The sequence below is a fragment of the Pagrus major genome, chromosome 9, assembly GCF_040436345.1.
Source record: "Pagrus major chromosome 9, Pma_NU_1.0".
NCBI classification, from domain to species: domain Eukaryota; kingdom Metazoa; phylum Chordata; class Actinopteri; order Spariformes; family Sparidae; genus Pagrus; species Pagrus major.
In genome coordinates, this window is record NC_133223.1 from 31,745,187 (window position 1) to 31,751,742 (window position 6,556).

Genomic DNA, 6,556 nt, shown 5'->3' on the forward strand with positions numbered 1-6,556 from the left:
TTTAAAGGTGCAATAAGTAGGAATTGGCCACCTGTTGAATTAACACTCAAAACAGATAGGGGGCAGCAAATCACCAGAGTAGCTGCTAAGTTCTGCTAACTGCAGCTGCCGTCAGTAGGTTAGCTCAGTTAGCCGTCCAGACCGCGTGCACGGAGAACCAGGGAAATGCTAGTGTTGGCAAGTATGCACACCTGTCCAGAAGGTGGCAGTAATGAAAAAAACAGTTTGCCAACACAGGAGAAGCTGTTATGTTGCTACGCTAGCATGCAGGTCCTACAAGTGATTGTGTGTCCACATGGATAGATTCATATAAGAATTAGATACCAGATGCACAGATGGGGCCCATTCAGTCCAATGAGAATAGCGCATACGCCAAAAAAAATTCTCTGGCTTCTGCGTTTACTTCCTGGTTATACGGCCCCTTAAATATACGCAGTAGCTTGGCCTCCATGGATCAGAAATTAATAATAGAAAGAGTCGTAATCGACTTTGTTTGCAGTTGTTGGCGTCCTGTCGACAGTTTTACAGACGGTGCAGGGTGCAGGGGAATATTTCACTGCAATACCACGAGTGGCCACCGGGCCAGATTGTAGGCAATGCTGAGCAGCACCCTTCTAGTTGTGAAGAAAGTTTGAGAAAGTTATCTTCCATTTTCGCTAATTAATTATGTTTTTCTAAAAATTCACGCGCTAAAATGGCGTCACAATGTTTAATCCATTTTAAGTGTCTCGGACCCCCCCCCCTTCAGTCCCCACTACATTGGACTATTCCGTCCTACTGCGCATGTGCAGAAATGATTCAGGAAGTCAGTAGCAAAAACAAACTTAATGGCGCGGTGGACAAACGAAAGTCACCGCAGCGGGGCAGAAACACGGAGGAAAACAGAAAGTTTGTGGCAAAACTACCAAAGGTGACTACATTAGTCATGGCGGATATCACCGATGACAACATTACTGAACAGCAGTAAGAAGCAGGCGCTGCTTGTGTTAGCACTAGCGGTGCTAATAGCGAGCAGCTGCGGCTGGAGGTGGTAGCGAAGGTGATGCGTTCACGGTCCCTGATGAAAAAACAACTAGTGAGTGTTAAAACTGTCAAAATGGTAAATTATCTTGAATATTGATTAATAATCAGATCAGTTATTCAAGTAAAAGTATTAATACCTAATAACTATGTGTGAAAATACTCCATTACAAAAGTTCTGCATTTAAATCATGCAGTAAAATCTACCCTGACAGTTTTTTACTATTATATCTGATGTTTTTTGATTAATATTACTGCTGCATTAATATATATCTGCCATTTTACTGCTATAGATCTTTAAGGTTGAGTTTATTTGAACTGCTTTATATACTGTTTAATCTACAGCAATACATCATATACTATATTTATGTTTGTGTGGCTGTCCTGTGACAACCACGGCTCTCTAAAAACTCAGAAAAACAGCCTGTTTTCAGCTGTCTGCGGCTGTTTTCCAGCTAATCCAAGAGGATTTTCAAAGAATTTAATTAGCTGAACAGTCCTTCAGTTTATCAGAAACATTCATGTACAAGTAAAGTAAAGTAAAGTAACTAGTAACTAAAGCTGCAGGACAAATGCAGCGGAGTACACATTATAATATACGACTCTGAGATGTAGTGGAGGAGAAGTATAAAGTTGCATGAAATGGAAATTTTACATATGTATGTACATAAATATGTCAAATTTGTCCTTGAGGAAATGCACTCAGTTACCTTACACCACTGGGTACACGCCTTCCACTGTGTTGTGTGTGTGTGTGTGTGTGTGTGTGTGTGTGTGTGTGTGTGTGTGTGTGTGTGTGTGAGAGAGAGAGAGATCCAATGAGAGATCTCCCACGTGAATGGACATTAAAGTCCATTCTTATCCTACAGAGATCACATTGTTTGTGAAAATAAGATGTTACAGTGGGTGCATTTGTTAACATGAATGTTTCGTTGTGTTTTTCAGAAATACAGTTCCAGATGTCTGGAGATGATTGCTGTGTCAGTGATGGTGAAGAGAAGATCAAGCTTGAAGAGAAAATGTTACAAGTGGGTCTTAATAAGGAGTGATGCCTGTGTCTTTCAATTAATAACCAAAATACGAAGCATACTGTTTTGGTGTGCACAAGGCTAAACTGACTGACTTCACGTGAAACATTGAGTTATACTACATTGTATTTTCGGTCATTCATGCTGCTAGCATTGCTTGCCATGCCATGCTTACAATTATCGAATTTGGGGGAAAATGATATATGGGAGCTAAAACTACGACACATCTGTGGTAATGGCAGGTCATGAAGATGCAGCGGCCGGTAGCTCCTCCAAATTATTTCGGCTTTATTGCTGAAACACGTTCTGCCTATAGCAAAAAAACTGTCATCAGACTTTGAGACCATCACGGCCCGCGGCCTCTTCAACCATTCAACCTGACTGGCTGGACCGTCCCAGGGAGAGTCAGAATAACAGCCGTGCTAATCCAGCTTGGTTTGGTCACGGGAAAAGGAAATGGACAATATGTGACTCAGGCTGGCAAAACAATATGAAATCAGAGACTCTTGGGTCCACAGAGACCTGTCTCCAACACAACATCTCGGATCAAGCTGTTGGACTCGACGAGCAGACCGTGTTCTGAGCAGGACTACAGCTGGACGAGGAGAGGAGGACTCTGTGTTTATAACATCGATGCTTGGTGCTTACACACAGTCAAAGCTGATGGACAGTGTTTCTCATACTTCAACTTTTGATATGAAGATGCCGACCACGTTATCATCACCATCTTGTTGCTGTTGCTTAAATACACCCTGACCGAAGATGCCCTATGTGTTCATGTATATTTTGTATATGAATAACTGTATATATGTTCTGTTATTTGTGTAGCACAAAGGAGTTTGCAAGCTTTAATTTCAGTATGCAACCCTGTGTCGTATAATGAAATATAAAAATATATTTGTACATGCCCTGCTATGTTGAAGTTAATACTCTTGCAAAGTTTGCCACAACACCATGGCAGCACCTCTGACATCACTGTAATGTAATGGGCTCTACACTGGAATATTAATGGCCCAGCCCCATATGAGACCCATGGAAACATCCTAATTGGAGTAGAGCCTTCTCTTGTTATTATCTATAATTGGATTATTATGTGCATGCAAACATAGTCCAGGGGTTCAGGGTCGTAATGTAAAAAGCAGACCTTGTTTGCAGCAACAAAGTAGTCACCATAAAACCTTTGGTTCATTTAAGACCACCATAATTGAGTTGTAATTATTTCAGGGATTGAGAGCAAAACTAAAAGACAAAGAACAAAAGGCAGTAAACAGTCAAGCACAAGGCATTTCTTAAGGGGCACGCCACAGATTTTGACACTTAAAGGTCAGATTACACTTCGTGGGGACTAGTGTTTAGCCTATGAAAACAGTTGTATAATGTTTGCTGTGGCTCTGAAAGAGATTTGTCAAGTGTGGGAAAATAATCCCTTCTGATGTCATCAGGGTTATATCAGTTCAATCCCCCAAAACTCACGTGGAATGGATAATAATTATGTGAGTATAAAACACGTACAGTGATGATATTTGGTGTTTAGGTTCTGAACTCGTCACTCTCCACAAAGAAGAAAAAACTGATCTCAGCACAGCAGCGAGGGGAGCGATGATGATAACTGTGCTCGAGGGGATGACTCAGAGCCTGCAGGTGGAGGCCGGGGTGGAGGTGGGGCTTCAAATGCTTCGTGCACAGCAGCAGTGGAGGCAGCAGCAGCAGCAAGTGACACCACAGCTTTCAGATGAGCTGGCGAGGCAGCAAAAGACTGGGCAGAGGACTGAAGGCTTCACAGAGCAGCATTGTTTAGTTTAAAAAAAGAAAAGGCGTCAGAATCGATTCAGTAGACACTGAGCTATATTTACTCTACAAATTGTTTGTCCTCGTCAAACCTTCTTCCTTTTAAACTCAGCAGTCACTTAAGGACTTCACACAGCTTACTATGAAGACACAAGTGACTTAATGCACCCACAAGAACACCAAAGAGCATTATGAAGGGATATTAAGTTCATACATTAACTTATAAACAAATAATGAAGTTTTCTGAGGACAATATTAACGAAGCAAATAAAAACAAATAAACAAACAAGCACATAATTAAATTAATGAATAAATAGAAGATACTTCTCTGAAGACCAGTTTACATAATAACTAAGTGCAACAAAAAATATTTGAAAAGTTTCATGTGAATTCAATATGACACAACGTTTATGATTTACAAGCAGGCCTTGAATGCACCATGTGGTTAAAATTTAAAGTAAAAGAAATAAAGGTGTGACGCAGCGGTGGCAGTCAGTCGGTTGGAGATCGAGTGTCGTGGTTCCCAAAGATGAGACGGTGACATCAGGCCAAGTACATTTGTGTTTGTTGTGGCTTCGGTCTCACTTTCAGAATCTTTACACCATTAATATCGTGGAATAAACCACTGAACTAGCTCTCAGGGTTCACCTCCTCTTGGGATGGTGGACTACAAATCTTTACCAGATATCCTGTTGAGAAGTGGGGGTCAACATTTGGAAAATGTGAGCATTAACGTGGTTAAACAAAAGTTATGGTAAAGAGTTTTATTATTGGAAGTGTCGCTTTGCTGTTTTTATTGTTTTGCACAATGACAAAGACTTCTTGAATCCAAAGAAGAATATCTTGGCTTCTTGTGCTTTTGACGGTTCTTTTGCGAACCTCAACGATATGGTTGAGCTGTGAAACCACTGGATATCTGTAATGAGATGTCAGGATATTTTCCAGCTGTGTTAGTGGCTCCAGAACGAGGTATTTTAAGCCAGAACATGATCTTTTCCGGACCCTATTCCAGTGGCTTTTGTGCCCAGACCAACCGGAAATTAAACCTAAAAAGTGATAAAATTGGAACAAATAGAGCAATAAAGTTTCACCAAGTCCATAGTTTGCAGAAATGTAAATTACCAACATTTAATCTAGCGATCAGGTTGGCAGTTGAAGAACCAGTGATCACTTGAAGTGCCTTGCTCATGGGTATATACGTGCAAGGCAGACATGAGAGCATGTCCCATCGGCCTGCAGATTCTCTGACCTCTGGCAAACCTCAGCACAGTTTGTTCTTCTGTACAAACAGAGGTAATGCAGCAAACTACCTCACCCTCCTCAGAGCACTATAAAACGGCCGCGTGCAGCTTCAGAACATGGTATGCTTCCATAACCCGGCTCCTAAAAGGCAGTTTCATAACAGCTGTAAATGAGTCAGTGAACACAGGACAACCGTGTTACTGGGCTGTGGTGACAGACAGCATCCAAGCTGTTTACATTGAACCGAGTCTGACATAAACACACACACACACACACACACACACACACTCTCTCTCCCTCTCTCTCTCCTCCCCTCTGGACTCAACACTGTGGCTTCTTCTCCTGGCAGGCCTCTCAGTGGTGGTGCAGAGGGGTCAAAGGTTAAATATGTGACCTGGCCTTGTCAGGATCTGCTCTGGGTTCATCAGGACTAAAGATAAGACTCTGCCTCGCTGCTGGCTCCCTCAGTTTTTTATTTTTTTGTTTTGAACTCAGCCATCACGGACAGAACCTGGACTGTTTTGCTGCTCAGTGTATATATAGATGGTACGTACGGGTGTGTCTCTGAAAGTGTGCGTGTGAGTGTCCTCGCATGGTGAGGTAGTGTATGTGAATTTGTGTAAACAGCAGTTGAAATGCCTCCCCTATATGGTTCATAGCCCATCCCTCTCTGTCTCTCTCTCACACACATACATACTGTGACTGTGAGTCATCAGTCAAATATCCAGAATCATTGTTTACTGAATGAAAATAACAAAAATACCCTCACACTCCTCGAGACACGTAGCAGTTAGACGATTAATCAATAAGTCGGTCAACAGAAAGTCACTATGCAACTATTTTAATAAACAACTAATTATTTTTCAGATTGTTCAAGCAAAAAAACAAAAAAAACAATGGCATGTTTTTCACTATGTTTCTAATAGACTTATCCATCAAATGTGAGAATAATTGGCAGATTAATCAGTAATGAACTCTCTATGTAGACATGATTGACACACAGCCTTCTAAAGGAAAAGTCTCTGAGTTTCATTGTAACTAAGTACATTTACTCAAGTACCTGTACTTAAAGCACAATGTTGAAGTATTGTACTTGTACTTTTCTTAGTAATTCCAATTTCTTCTACTTCATACTGGAGGCAAACATTGTACTTTTTACCTCACTACATTTATTTGAGAGTTTTAGTTGCTAGTTACTTTGTGGACTGCATGCTGAATGAGAGCCAAAGTGCCACAAATTTTAATTGAATTAATTAAAATCAGCTTAAAAAAACAAAACACTGATTCCTATAATCATAAAAAAAGATTAATATTAGCTAACAGGGCGACCCATCGTATACAGTCATGCATGTAGACTTAGGGTTTGTATATTTTTATTATATATGTTTATTGCCAGAAATGTACTTTTGATACTTAAGTATATTTAATATAAGATACTTTCAGACCTCAGAAGTAATATTTTAACTTCATTACTCCTT

General features: G+C 40.6%; 1 long non-coding RNA gene across 1 annotated transcript; it reads left to right on the top strand.

Moving 5' to 3' along the window:
• The first annotated feature begins 825 nt into the window (after nt 1–825).
• LOC141002762 (uncharacterized) lies at nt 826–2,956 on the top strand. Its single transcript, XR_012179650.1, has 2 exons — nt 826–1,075; nt 1,966–2,956. It is a non-coding gene; the product is annotated as an uncharacterized lncRNA (long non-coding RNA).
• The last annotated feature ends 3,600 nt before the right edge of the window (nt 2,957–6,556 follow it).